The sequence below is a fragment of the Anguilla rostrata genome, chromosome 2 (assembly GCF_018555375.3).
Source record: "Anguilla rostrata isolate EN2019 chromosome 2, ASM1855537v3, whole genome shotgun sequence".
Lineage (NCBI taxonomy): Eukaryota > Metazoa > Chordata > Actinopteri > Anguilliformes > Anguillidae > Anguilla > Anguilla rostrata.
In genome coordinates this window covers 59,213,794-59,229,882 of record NC_057934.1, presented here as the reverse complement: position 1 = coordinate 59,229,882, position 16,089 = coordinate 59,213,794, and positions in this window count along the sequence as shown.

Below are 16,089 nucleotides of genomic sequence, written 5' to 3'. Positions count from 1 at the left end.
GTGGCAACATCGTGCCAACAACATCAGCGGTGGCGGCGCGGTCGATATGCGCAAAAATTAAAATGGGGGAAAATTGCCTTCAGACACCAATTCACACACCTGCAGCCAAACTGTGCAAATAAGAGGAGCTGGGATGGGGGATGGGAGGGGAGGGGAGGGGAGGGGAGGGGAGGAAGGGCATTGTATTATGTAATTGTTTTTCTTTGTGTCACTCCTGCAGTCATTCACAATATACTGTTATTCTTCTTCATGAAAAAGTTGCAAAAGCAATGCTGCTCTTATTGACATGGGCAGTCGGAAATAACTTTTGAAAATCTTCTCCCCGTTCTGCGTCTCTCTTGGATTGTTTTGGGTTTTTTTTTTCTTTTGCTTGCCTCCACACCAATTTTACACTGGGAAGAGAATTACGGGTAATTTGGTCTCCGGAGTGACGGCTTTTGTATTCAAAGTAAGCTGCCGTAGCGCAGCATCAGATTTGATCAACTGACGTAAACTGCGGCGGCTGTGCTGTGTAAATCAAAGAGCGCACTGACTGGCTGTGCCTCCTCTGCAGATTATCATAAAGTCTGTCTGGACTCCGGAAAAAAGAGAACTAAAAAGCAGTAAAATGTGTTAATTCTAGCAAAGATTTGGGAGAGCACTCTCTGTTGGGCGATCCCGCCTAATATCTTCATCTTATTACAGTCATTTCTTTAATCTGGACCCGTCCCCAATTTTTAACAGGCTTTGAATGACTACCTTGCGAATTACCTGAGAGAGTCATTCTGGTAATGGCTTTTTAATCACTCCTAAAATCACTTTTAGGCGGCAAACTTCTTCAGTTAGTTGAACAAACTTCTCTCTTTGGCTTAATTTATCTTGGAGAGGCATCGTCGTTGCCCATCCCCCTCCAATCCCCCTCCCAACCCCAACCCCCCCCCCAACAGCGCAGCCTCCATTTCAGATATTACTGTTTTGTTTCAATGGATTTTCAGCAAGGAATGAATGCTTTCTTAAAAAGTAATATACCGGTAGAAGTGTAAGCAGAGACAGGTGTGGATATTGTCGGTGTGGAAAGACAGTATTGCTTCTGTTAAACCTGCCTGCTGTTGCCTGTTATTAATAACTGTGATCGGCGGGCTTGGTGACACGACACTTCAGCAGAGATGAACTAAAAGCAAATGAGAGCTGGTGCTTCCGGGGGGCCTTGGACAGTCTCCTGGTCTTTTTAAGGCAGCCCTTCCTGTCCTTACAGGGGGAGCCTTCCCTCCACAATGTGCATCATTCAGCCAATTAATGACAAAAAAGAAATGTTAAAACCCCACACAGATTCACCATGGCCTCTTCACTTTAGATGTCAAACCTTTTCAACACAGCTATTGTTTCAGGGGGAGGGGGCGGCGGGGAGGCAGTGACAGTTAGGCTCTCGACATGATGGTGTCCCAACTGAAAGTTGAGGGGTTATTATTTACCTCTTTATCTGTTTATTTATTGATTTTTTTTTTTTTGGGGGGGGGGGGCGAGGGGGAGTTCTGCAGGTTTGGTGACAGTGAACCATGTCCTTTTAAACGTACATACAAATCAAAAATACAAAAACTGTGTAATCCTTATGTGAAGACAGGAGATGTGTATTTATATGGCTTTGTGCGATTTTTGTTCTGTAGAACTACGTGGCAGGGGTACACAGATTCGTCATTTCCCCTTGGAAAGGATAAAGGGAGAGAGAGAAAAAGAGAACCGACATTAATCATCGCATGAGGAGGGGGGTGTTGGGGGTGGTGGGGGGGAAGGACTGGGGACAGAAATTGCACAGAATGATTATTTCAAGAAGTGATTGATGGACGGAACGGAGGAAGAAAGATCAAGGGGGATAAGAAGAGAAGCAAAGAGTGATGCTTGAAGAAATGAAAGAGGGATATATTACATCATTATGTACATCCTTATCCTGGGTGACTTGCATATTGCAGCATAAGGCTTATGTTTCGGAGTGCTTTTTCAAAGTAATTCAGGCGAAGAACCATGCACTGGTGTACAACAGGAGTACATTTTAATTTTATTTATTTATGTAACCCCAGGCTTGGAAGAATTTATTGAATATTTACTCAGATCGAGTGTCTACAACCCGGGTCCTAGAGAACCACAGGGTCTGCAGGGTTTCTTGGGTTTTTTTTTCACCTTAAAAATCAGCAACAAATTCAAACCCAGGGAATCGAGTGAGGAGCGTTGGTTGTGCAATGAAACAGTTCTGATTCAAAGCTAAATGAAGTGCCGTGTAAAAATAAAATCCAGAGATGGACTGTCCGCAGAGAGGATCTGAGAATATGCTGATGAATCTTGTGCCCAAATCTCCTCACCTTTCAGCTCCATTCCATATATCTTTGATTTACCCTCTGTCCAGGCCAAATCTTATGCAGTTTGTTACAGTTCATAAGAGTTTGTAACAGTTCCCATATGCTTCTGCACTTAGTTGTACAAGAAATTTAGAAGACTTATAAACTTTTACCTTATTCTGTGTCGTCCCTAAAATTAGGTTTCAAATGAATTTCTCCTCAAATCTGTCAGACGCAGAACTCATTATCCTGTGGCTGAATATTATATGTAAAAAATAATTATAGCAGTTTCTCTTCCTTCTACCATGGTTATTTTGAAATGTTCTGTGTGGCATTTATAGGCAAATTGTCAATCTGTGCTTAATGGACAAAGTTGCAAGTAATTCAATGCTTAACCGGGAAAATGTTTGTGCAAAGGGTGGGTAGTTTTGAAACACACCGAGGTTTTATTTCTTGACGCATGCAATCCCTGCTCTGACATCAGAGTTCACCACTTGTGGCACATTTAATGACATGTTTTTGAAAAATGTCGGCAGGTTAATTCCTGCTACCGCAGGGGCACATCATAGATATTCAGCTGTGGTTCTGTGCTATTCCCTTGAAGCTTACAGGCCATCTAATAAAAATGACTTTTTGAAGAACGACTAACACCCGCTGAGCAATAAGCTTTCGTTGCATCGGTTCATTTTCGCGGCAGCGCAGTGCACCGAAATCAGCCTTGCCCGTTGATTCAATCAACATCGCTCTTAACTTTGACTTGACAATTTAATGCAAGTGTTTACTTACTGTCGACGCAAGCCACCCTTTGAGGGGTTCATTTTGGTGATTGCTGAACCTGCCAAGCTCTGCGTTGCGATGGAAAACACAAACGCGCGCTTGTGCATTCAAACAAATCGTCGGCGTCGTGCAAAAAAACCTCGCATCTCGATATTTTGTCATTCTGGCGTTTGTGTTTATACGTACATAACATAAACACTGGAAAGTTCTTGGCTGGCTCTGTATGCCGTCAGAGTTCCATAACTCTGCATAAAGTTGGTTCAGAACCAAAAACGATAAACCCATAATGCTCACAGGTAAATGGAGAATGGAATTTTTTTTTTTTTTTTTTGCTGTTCCTGAGAATTCCCTCTTCCGTGCGTGACAGCAGCGGAACGCAGACCGATCCCAGGCCTGCGCTTTGGCGCAATCTCACAGCCCTGTCCCGCCACGTTCCCAAATGACACGCCCGAATTGAACAGCTGTGCGGCCGAGGTGCGAAGCGGAATGATCGAACTGCACATCACCGCTTTTTTTTTTTTTTTTTTTTGCCATGTAGAAAAGAGATCAATGCCCAGCAGTGTCAGTCAGACTAGTGTGGAGAGCAGACTGCATTTGTAACCTGGATCTCCTCGACTTGTCTCGAGTGCTCAAGCTAGGAGAAATATGCAAGGCTCACACATGAAAAATAAACATTTTTACAGTAAGAATTGTTCTTTTGCTGGGTTAACATCGCACTTATTGATTATTAATGGGCCTCTTGCCAAGAACATTATATTTTTGTATTCCTGAGAGTTGCACTGATATTCTCCACTGCCGCATGATCACTGTAGATAAGAGTGTCTGTGACTTGATTGTAGGGTAATGTAATAATGGCCAGGAAACATAAGGAATGCAATTTCTGGATGATGGCATCAACACAAAGTAAAAATCTTAGCAATTCCCCGCTCCATTATTCTGCTGTTTTCTCAATTCTAATTACTGATGACTACACTAAAATACACAGTTTTCATATTCATATGTGCACAGATGCGTTCCCTTGTGTTTTGCTTCCATTTTTATATCTTCGTGCCCTGTACAGGTTACCTTCCACTAATGTAAAGACCATTGGGAAGGAAACAGGAACATCTTGTTCTAGCATACCCTCCTGAGACCCGATAGGCTAAAAAAAAGCTGCAGGAAAGCTAATTACATGTAAATGTAATTTTTGATGTTATTGGCCTACTAGAGGTGTGTCTTCTATCAACTATGTGACACAGTTAACGTGAGAAGAAGAAAAAAATCGGTCAACCTTGAAAAAACCGTTAACATTTTCTACAGATCTGCTCTAGATCCCTGGCCCGTGCCTGGGTTACAGGCCAGAGTGGACGCTCCATTGATATGCAAATGATTTAAAGACGTCACACATAAACAAACACACATGGCAGGATTTGTTTTAAATTATTATTATTATTCTTTTTTTGTACTCACAATATTCCATATTTGGATATCTCTCTTTCTAATGACGTACGAAAGTCAGATTGCCTGAAACAGCCAGCTGGACAAAAGACAAAAAAGTTTGGGGTAATGCCGTGGCTGTCAGTATCCCCATACAGAGATGTGTATCATTGCTCATGGTTTTTGGTTAGACTTAGGTTTAAATATTAACTTTTTTTTTTTTTTTTTACATCATATTGAGATTAAGACTGGAGGGCACGGTTGTGCAGTGGATAGCACTGTTGTCTCACAGCAAGAAGGTGCAAATCCCGATCCGGGGGTATTTGAATGTTCTCCCCGTGTCCACATGGGTGTCCTCCAGGCACTCCGGTTTCCTCCCACAGTCCAAACACATGCAGGTTAGGCTAATTGTAGACTCTGTGAGTGAATGGTGTGAGTGCCCTGCAATGGACTGGCACCCTATGTATTCCTGCCTCTCGCTCCAGCCCCCCTATGATCCTGACCGGGAATAAGTGGGTTAGATAATGGATGGTTGGCGATATGACCATTTTTGTCCCCTACAGGACAAAAATGTATTGCTGGGCCTTAATAAAAGGTTACGACAGAAAGGATAAGCAGGGAAGACGTTGAAGACGGCCACCTTTTTGAAGAGATGTGCGCCTCACTTCAAGCCATCTTGTTTAACTGTTCCGGGGTCCCACACGCAGAGTCTGAGAGAAGAGCCGGGGCATCATGGGATTGTAATGCGATGGAATCTCACACAAACAGAGCTGGATTTCAGTGGTCTGTCAGACAAGAATAAAGACAACATCAGTGCACATTTAAAGCAGGGTCCTGCTGTTATGTAGATCCCAGTAGGCCCAAAATCACCACACACACACCCCCCCACCCACCCCCCTTCAACATCTGCGTCATCCTGTCCAATTGCGGGACCCTGGTTTTGCATGAAAGGCGCACATGTGTATCATGAAATTTTAAAAGTGCTCTTGAAGTTATACAGGCATTCCAATCTCTTTAATAAAAAGAATATATCCGTTCTTGCAGATTGCATCCCAGCGTAGCCCTGTCTGGGGCTCACAGCCGGTTTTAAATGAAAATCATCCCATTTCCCGCACATAAATATATAATACGTTTGTTGGTGGGTTCCGGGGGAAATTTGATGGAAATGCGGCCGGGCTCAGAGAATAGACGTTGAACGAGGCGTTTGGTCGGCGAGCCTGAGCAATAATCCGTGGAGCGTAACGAAATTTCAGAGCGATTATCCAATAGCACTGCGCGAAAAAAAAAAAAAAAAAAAGTATGCTCCGGTCAAATAGGAATTTCACTATTGATATATCATAGTAAATACGGATTATTGCGATAACTATGTTGTAAAAACTTACATATGTTATATAATATGTAGTATTTAAAATATATATGACTGGCTATTTTATGATGTAGAACGTGCTTCCATTTTGTTTTTTTGCTCTCTCATTCATAAAGCCTAGACAACGGTACATTCACATGTCCGTGACCGTTTTCCCACCTCGGCATTAAAACCAGACCCGGAAAAGATTATCATGCTCTTCACGGCGAGATTGAGGTCGGCCCACTGAAAACCGTCCCCTCCAATTACAGAGCCCGATTCACATTCGATACGGAGTGCCGGGAGCGTATGGCATAATAAGAAGTAATGATCCAATATTACATAATGGGATGGGCTGGAGACATCCAGAAATGGAAATCTACAGATTATCTTAATGGGCCTCTGCTGACATCGGTGGTCACGTTGGGGTAATGACACGGTTTCAGTGTGTGTCATTCAACAGATATTATTAAAGCTGAAATGCTGAGCAGCGCTGGAAACCTAATACTCATACTCCTGCTGCTCCGTTAAACACGGCCACATATATATTTCCCACATATAGAGGTGCAATATAATCTTCAATATATTTTTGATCCAATATATTCTTGATCTGTCTTTTTTTGTGACAATGGAATGCTGTTCTGGCTATATTTGTTTCAGCATTTAACTAGAACGTTTGTCTTTGGGACAATGTACAATATGTGGTCATTTGTTTTTCAAAATGCATTGAATGATATATGAAAATATACTGCTGAACATCATTGCTATTGCAAAATGACAATGGTTTATATCTGTCAGGACACATAGCTGATTTGAACTGCCTCCTCCTATTCTATTTAAATATTATATTTAGTATATGGAAATATAATATCATTGTGCATATTTGATAACTTCGACATACTGATTAACCACTTGTCCACTGTACAAGGTCACAGGTGAGCAGTACAATATATTGGCAATATATATTGCCACCAATTGAATCAACTAAATTTGGTACACAAGAAACACACTTGTGATTGGTTGGGAGATCCTGGGAGGCACCGTGAACCAATAAAAACTGTCCATTCTCAACTAATTACATCTTAACTGACTGTCCTGAAATTGAATTGACCGCCCAACCCTGGTGATTTAACCCAATCACAATCTAGTTTCCATGGACACAAAAAGTAATTTCATAGGTGGCACACAGTAACTCGCCTACAATGTGTGGGCTCACAGAGCTTCATTTTCCTCTTGCTAGAGTTGACTGGAGTCTCTGAGCCTGATGTCTCATGGGAAAGCAACAAGAGCAATCATCTTTAGAGTAGGTCCAATATGGCAGGCAAACACACAGGCAAGAGCTGCGATGCCATTTCTCAAAATTAGACAGCCAGACAGGGTGCCGGGGAGATCAGACAATTTCTGAGAAGGGAACGTGTGACATTTGAATATTCTGAGTCTGAAAAGGGTGCTTCCATCTCTGCAGTTTCTGTATGAGGTCCGGGCTATAAACAGGTTGAGAGGGGAGTGTGGCACAGCAATGCAGAAGGTCAACTAGCAGAGTGCCTCTCCATCTCCATTGGCTGGTCCATGTATAGTAGTTTTAACCAACCCTGTTTCTGGAGATCTACCGTCCTGTATGTTTTCACTCCGATCCTAACAAAGCACACCTGATTCAACAGCTTGGAGGTCTTGTTCAGCTGCTAATTAGTAAAGTCAGGTGTGCCAAATTAGGGTTGTAATGAAAACCTACAGGATGGTAGCTCTCCATGAACAGGGTTGGTTACCACTGATCTAGAGACTTGTCCAGTTTAAGGGGTCACCGGCATTTGTTGTTTTGCCATCCACCCATTTAAAATCTGCCAGTACTGAGCTTACTGTCTGACACGCTGTAAACCACAACCCAGCGCAAATCCACTCCATCACAAAGTCGTGTTGAGAATTGCTGTCATGCAATCTGCTCTTCATTAAGCCTGTGTTGTCTTTGCACTTGCGTATAAGCAATGATTATAAAGCAGGGTTATTTTTGACATTGATGTGTATGTTACAGGACTTTGTTAGTCTCTGCAGAATCACTCACCTGTAACCCATGATTTCCCACAGACCCTACTCATCTGTAAATGTGGATTCACAATCCGTAGGCTAATTATATATGTAACCCCCGTGGTTGTTGAGGGAATACCATATGTAAATAATCAGAGCCGGCTGTATTCCCAAAACGTTATCGGGAACTCTGTGTTCTGTGTAAATAATGCTACCTCCTCCAATCCCCCCCCACACACACACACACACGCACACACACACTAAGAGATGCACGATACGTTCGCTCAAAGTTTTTTTGGTGAGTTATTTCATTAAAATACATTGGGGCTTTCCTTGCTGAATATTAATGAGAGAAATGAATTTTTCAGTCCATTAGCATTGACTGTTAATTAATAGCTCTTAATTGTCCAGCATTCAAGTACCAATCTAAGTGATGTAACAGTGATCTCATCGGTAAGTGACGGCCCGCGTCACAAACACGTATGTTTGAAATATGCATTTTGCGTGTACGTACAGTATGTGCTATGGGCTTCTTGCCGCTGTTTATTCAGTTTGATAGGAGTTTGTCGGTGCGTTTTCTGGGAGGTATTTTCCATTTTGTGTTCCTGTTCATGGGAGAATATGTGGTGAAAAAGAAAGTTGGGGAAGGGGGAAGAGGGGGGTCGGGGGTCACAAAACTTGGAGACAGGACCACCCAGGCAGTGACGGGCACGCAGTTGGCCCGGAAAAGCCCGACAGCTGGGCACTTCCACCCTGGCGGGAGTAAGTGGGCGGAGGGGAGGCCGTGCCAAGGATCAGGAGACAGATGCCACAGACCACCCCTCTGAAATCAGCATTCTGGGGAAAGCACAAGGCACAGCAAAGCCTGCCATGCCGAGCCGCGTGGAGCCCACGCCCGGATCCACAGCACCGCGTCTCCAAACAAACAAACAAACAAACAATCAGACAAACAAACAAACAAACAAACAAACAGACAGAACAGAGCGAACTAAATCACTGCAGTCCCTCCGCTGCTCAGCACACTCCACTCCTGATGGGGTAAATTATCACGCACCCTGGTGATAATCAGACTGGGGGGGACGGGCCAGCTTAGGTCTGTTCTAACCCTTTAATCACAAATATGCGATTAGTTTAGACGGTTCTTAACTGAACGTTCTAACAGTAATTTTACAATCACTGCTGGTAATTGGAATGCAAAGGAGTTCTAGGACACTGACTTAGAATTTTGGAAGAAAAAAAAACAGTCCAAAAGGCCTACTGTTCAAAGGGTTAGCTGTACCATTAGCTCGAGTCAATTGCCTAAAACAAAACCCAGCTCAACTGTTTGGGACCCAGAATCTCAGCTCCTGATCGAGTCTCATCGGCACCGTTCTCTTTTGATGGGACAGACGTAAGTAACACAGTCCAGAGATTTCTGCTCATGATTACACGGGTATGGCACCTGACAGCTTTCTTTATGCAACGCTAATAACTAGAACTGTGCTCACTGGTAGCGTGCTAGCGTGTGTTACTGCAGAATAACGCCCGGCTTGTCTGCACTTTCCTCGACTGACAGAGTCCGTAGCGGAGAGGTCACAGGCTTACTAGCACAGATGAGGCTTACAAATTTGGGGGGAATACACAAAAAAACTTTCAGGCTTAAAGGAAAGATATATATATATATATATATATATATTTCTGCCCATTGGTGTCTTTGTGTGGGTGTCAAACAGGGTAACCATGCCTTGCTCATCTTCCTGAAATGAAAAGCTCTGTTGAAGATGAATAGAGAGCAGAGGTCATTGGACAATGAAGATGGAATATATCCCAGCAGAGAATAATAGTGTGTGGCTGCAATAGTCTGTTAGCTCAGTGTGCGTTGAGACATAACAAAAGCAAAAGCTCCTCTGTGGAAATGTTTTGCTCAGCGAATGCATGAACAGAGACTTTCTCATTGCATGAATGGGCACACAAGCACACATATTGTACACTCACCCATTCATGCACATGCAGGATAGCTCAGTCATATACACACACACACACACACGCATGTGCAGTGACGTACAAATTATATTACATTACATTTATTTGGCAGATGCTTTTATCCAAAGCGACATACAATAAGTGCATAATGAAGATTGCTGGAACAACTACAAAACAAGTCAGATAAGATACAATACTTATCATGCAACAGTTATCTATAGCCATAAAAAGAAACTTCATACAGTACATACTCCCTCAGAAATAAAGGTACACAAAGGTACAAATTCTGTACAAGTACAAAACTGTACCTCCAAATCAAGCATGTCTTCTAGGATTGACGTACCTTTTCTGTAAGGTACATCTGTACATTCAAGGTATGCAGGCAGCTTGTCCCTTTTATACTGAATGTACTTTTAGAGTGTTGGCTGGGTCAGAACGTTACGGTAAATCAAACTAGGAGGCATCCAGTCACGATACAACTCTGTCGGGAGTATATTTCACTCTAAGAGAGTAAATCTGATCCATATCGGACTCATTAACTGCATTAAAGCTGAATTAACTGTATGCGGGCTCCTGAAGCGGTTTGAGGGTGCGTGTCATCAATCACAAGGCTTCTCGTGCGGTTTCAAAAACTCCATTACCCAGCCACAGGCGGGCCGAGCGTTTGGCTCGGCGGACCCGAGCGGAACGTCCCTTCCTCTCGCGACTCGCCCGGCGCGAACCGTGGCGAAGGTTCTTCCGCCCCCCGTTCGAACGAACCAAAAAACGCGACCGCGCCGGCTCCGTGAGCTCCAGCGCTCCCCCGCCTGCGCCGCGCTCCCTGCTAAATCACGATTAATGGCGGGTCGGTGCAGGCGTCGCTCATTACCTCGCGTGTGGCGCGGGGCGAAACGGCGTCCGCCGCATCGCTGCCCGAAACCGCCCTGCTCGGGCGCCGGGGCTTCCGCGATGCACGCAGCATGCGGTCTATTACCAAAAAAAAAACGAGCTCCGTGTTAGAGTTGGGTCCGGTCCAGTGCGTCGAGCCTTGCTCAAAAAACAGCGCTTTCACGCGCCCGTTCCTCCAAGACGTTTCATGCAAGGCGCTAACCATGCTAAATTCCGGCCGCGCCGGCAGTATGACAGCTATTTATAAACGCTGGATGCTCAAGGACCAGTTTGGCTTCTGCTCAATTAAAAGAAAATGGGGATGGGGGGGATGGGGGGGGGGTGGTGCTTTGTGGAAACAAATCTATTCAGCAACTGCGGCAGAATTCTGAGTGATAGCCATAATCATCTTGGCAAAAGATCAGTGTATGAATGTCTGTGTTTGGCTGGTTTCTCCATCAGGCCTTGGCCCCAACCTGCGGCGCTCCCCTGCCAAAGCATCTCCGTTCGTATTTTCCGCTGTCCTCACTTTACCGCCGGATTTACTGACAGTTTCTCTTTCTCTTGATTTGCTTTACTGGTTCTATTTTATTTACATTTTTATTATTTTGGAAAGCACCTTGAGTTCACTCCATGAAAAGTTCTGTAAGTAAAGCTATTATAATAATTACTAGTATCCAGAAACAGAGTTTACAGTTTCTGAGACCGGTTGCCTTGGCCTAATTGGCCACAGCAGGTTTTAGCCAGCGGTGTGCTAGAGGTCAATGATTGAGCTGGCGTCTCCGCCTGCAATCAGAGATCCACCCACACAAGTTCTGTGACTCCGTCAGAAGTTGTTGCTGATCATCAGTTCCTTACAAAGTGAATTCATGAAGTTTTAGTGGATTATCTTACAGCGTAGAGTGTTGGCTTGGTCAGGCTCAGTTATGAGCGTGGACAATGAGGACACGTCGTGAACGCGGTAGGGTTTTACCGATGAGTCAGAAGCAAAGTGGACCTTCAGGTGTTTGATAACTGCCGCAACTAATATCCTGAAAGCCATCTGCCCCTGAAAGCACTTCTTCTCCAGCCCTGTGCTCATACCTAATGTGGCACTTAACAAGACCAGGCCTGTTTCGGTCTGCGTGGCAACTGTGACTGAGTTGACTTCGGCTCTTCCCCTTGCCTAAACCTTTGTGAACGCTCTTTGGAGACTCGTCCACCCTTCCCTTGTGCTGAATCAACGGGTAGCTGATATAATTTGGAGACTTATTCTCTTTACTTCTGAGGAAATTGAACTATGTCCTGTGTCGCGTTCTGCGCAGCGCATTCAATAAAACACTTACGACGACGCCGAGAACGGGTCAGACAGAGGTGAGCGATGCTGTGTTCCTGCACGGCTATCTTTTATTACATCGCATTTTCAACGAGCTGACACATCTCAGTCCCAGTTTGATAAATATGTGAAGCATTAGAAGAAATATGTACCTTTTGCACCCCTTCAATTTCAGTGTCTGTTTCGTGCCGTACATTTCGTTATCAACCTGGTCATTGCCTGGGTAAATAGCGCCCCCTTGTTTTATTTAATTAATTTTATTTTTTTGTATTGTCTGAAAACCCGCATATGTAGTGGCATCAACTTTTCTTTGGGGTTTTTCCGCCCTCTGGTGCCCAACGTGAGTGTTTACATGGGAAAACTGAGATAAAAGTCAAGCAGTCGGCATGATAAATTTGTTCTTGTTCTATTCTTCCTTTAAATCTTAAAACAATTATTTATTGAAGTGCAAAGGCTGTTTATTGTTTTATTATTCTGCCAAACGTACGTTGCATAGCCTATAGCTTCCTTATCATTTATCATTCGGCATTAGGGAGAGTACTTTAAGCACGTCCTTTGTCGATGTAAGTGATTCAGTGATCTCTCGGCGTCTCTGATCCGTGTGTGATTGCGGAGTCTACCGTTCCCGGATGGAAGCTTTTGGGTTTGCAAGCGGAGTCTGAAAGGGATTATGGCTTCTCGTTTTCGTTAGAGGCGATCCTCCGGAGTTGCAATAGGACAGACGTGGATCCAAACAGTGACGCACGCGCCACACAACGCGGACCGCATACAGATGACTTTAAAAAGGGGAGGGCAGTCAGTCTTGTCAGTCTTTATTAATTAACACGGGGCAGGGTGCAAGTCCCCACGGAGACGCGCTGAACTGTCATTCAACTCCTGCAGCTACCGAAATCAACCCGTGCCGTTCTGTGAGCGTTAATTATTGACAGCAGCTGGCCCTCGGACTTGAACTCACGTAAGCGCGCAGACACGACTTCTGGATATATAAGCAGGTGTACCGCCATCAAACACGAAAAGGCTGACAGGCCACGTCTGACTTAAAGCAACCTTTGAGAATTATAAAGCTGTGTGTCTAAATTGTTTTTCTCAAACATTGCCTTTGGCGTCATTTTCATAAGATTTTAATTTTAAAAGGCGCATACAAAGATTCCAAGCGATCAGGAAACCGCTTACAGCGACAAAGCACGCAGACTAGCCTACTGCTTACTAATGCAATTGTCTCCTCTGGAATGAATAATAAAATACAGTGGAACTATAGCTATATGTTATACAGTGCACATCACACACACACACACCCACACCGTGCCCTCTGAGAACCCAGCCAGCTGACCACGAGTTCCATAGGCTCTCTCTCTCTCTCTCTCTCTCTCTCTAGTTGTGGAAAATTCAGTGTTTCAATAAAGGAACATCAAAAGTCTGTCTCTCTCTGTTTCTCTCCTCTCTCTTGTTCTTTCTCATTCTCCATTTCTATCTCTCCCTCTCATTCACACTCTCCCTCTCATTTTCTCTCTCTCTCTCTCTGTTACCCTCTTTCTCTCACACAAATTCAAAATGTTTTATTGGCATGACATATTTTGAAATATGTATTGCCAAAGTGCAATAATCAATCAGAATTATAATAACAACGATGAAAGGATTTCACTCTCTCTCTCTCCTTGTATGATTGCTTGTAAATACATATGTATACCTGAGAAAGGTATGGTTTACAGTGAATGTGTCAGGGGTGTGTTCTGGTCTTACAACATATATGTGCAATATCATTGCAAATTAACCACATTGATCTGACGCTTGCTTACAGCTCATGATTCTAGACATAGAAATATATCAGCAAACAATGTAATCATTCAAGCACACACATTAAGATCACAGGCTATGTGCTATATCTGAGCAGAAGAGGTGCATATATTGTCAATAACCTTAACTGATTAAGAAGCCCCAAGAACAGGTCCCCTAATCCAGACATGTGTCTGACATTAATGAGATTACTCTCTGTCTGTTCAAAACTGTGATAATTTTACGATCAAAACACAATGTTATTTGTGTCATAAATAGCATTAGCATTAATCACAGTGGACTGGAAACGGCATCGAACTGTTTTTATGCGAGACGGCTGTGGAAATAAAGCCTCCTGACTTCACAATTCCAATAACTGTCAACTTAAAACAGAAACTCCCTGAAATAATTGGCTCTCACCCCCCCCCCCACCCCCCCCATCAACATCCCCCCCACACACACACACAAACAAAGCAGCTGAAACAATATGTCAGTGAGATTAATGTAATATATTGCACCCTAATGCTGTGGCTTGCTCCAAAATGGTGGCCGTAAATTACAATGCTCCAGTGCACCGTGGGGAGGGGGCAGGGGTTGGGAGCAGGGAGTTACCCTAACTGCACAAGTTATATCTCCCCTTCCCCCGGGCCTGCGCCCGTCAATTGGTAATTGGTTTTTGAAAAAGCTGCCGCTGCTTTTAATTGACATAGTTTGACCCGACTGCCCAAACACAAAACCAAGATATTTTTGGAGACTTTTGATTTGGAAGACAGGTGTGTGTGTTTGAGTGTATGTCCATATGTGTTTGTGTGTGCATTTATTTGTGTGTGTGTAATGTGTGTGTTTGAGTATGTGTGTGTATGTGCATATGTATTTATGTGTATATGTGTGTCTATGCATGCATGATTGTGTGCGTGTGTGTGGAATGTGTGAATTAACAACAAAGCAATGCAGTCTTTCACACACGCAGATACCTGTGATGAGGCATCATCCAGTGTCATTTTCTTTGCCATATTCCTTTTTGTCCATTAAACCACCACTATGTCCACTGTCTGCACCATGCAGGAAAAACAAAACATCTTTGGAAATCTAAAGCACCTTGCACAGCAGCAAAGATAAGGCAGCAAGTAGGACTGAGGAAGTGTGTGTGTGTGTGTGTGTGTCAGGGAGAGAGAGAGAGAGCGAAGGAAGAGAGAGAGAGAAGACACACAGGCGACCAGCTGTGGACAGGTGACACACGGGCGTGTCTCTCCTTCCCGTTGCCTGCTACACCGTCCTCACGCTGTCACCCTGAAATAACTGCGGGCGGAATGTTATCACCATTTCTTCCCCTTTCTTTTTTTATGCCCCTTGTCCATTTCTGCGGATGAGACGGGGCACAAATCTCGGCGTCTCCGTCCGGGCCAGCGAGCTGGATGACTAGCGGCCGCCGCCGCGCGACAGCCGGGAGAGACGGATGGGCGTCGGGAGACGGGCGAGGCAGGCGGCCGGCGCGGTCATATGTCAGAGAGCGTTCCTGATGCTGCGCGCCTGGCGGGCGATGTCCTCTCCTCGGCCTGCTCGTGAGCTGCCAAGCTCCTGCCGCGGCCGTACGCCGCGGCGCGTTCGCAAAATAAATAAGTAATTAAGCGCGATGAATAATTGACGTCGAGCCGAGGCGACGGACTTGGTTTTCAAGCCGCAGGTCAAGAGCGGCAAAGTGTCCCTCCACGATCCCATCGGCCCCCGTCGAACGCCGGCAATTAGATTTGATTAGCCGCCATTGGGTGGAGAGGCGGGGCCGAAAGCTAGTTTCGTCTTCAGCCTCTCTCGCTGGCCTCCGGTTCTCCATGAATTAATGTTGATTACAGGGCTTACTGTGGGCAGATAGTGATTGTGTGGTGAGAGGAACATTGCTCACTTCCTGAAGAGAATGGAGGGTAAGGAATTCAATACACTTTGCAGGGAGGGAGAATCCAGTTGACACAGGTGTGACATGAGTGCCCTCTAGGGGTAGACTGTGATATTGCTGCGTCTTCAGCCCTTTGATTTTTACCCCCCTTTTCACGCCCAGGACGGCAAACCTGCTGGCAATTTGTTGTTTGCTCAAAAATAAAATTATTTTAAAACTGGCATAAACTTCCAGTAACCTTCCACTTAATAAACTCATGGTGTTTAAATGTTGGCTAGCTGTTGGGTTTGATAAGATTCACATTACACAGTGCAAATATGATTGTATTGCCACAGAACAACAAATAACTATAATGTGAACTGTGAAAGTAATCCTAGCATAGATTTGTGCCAAAAGTGTGGCACTTCATGCC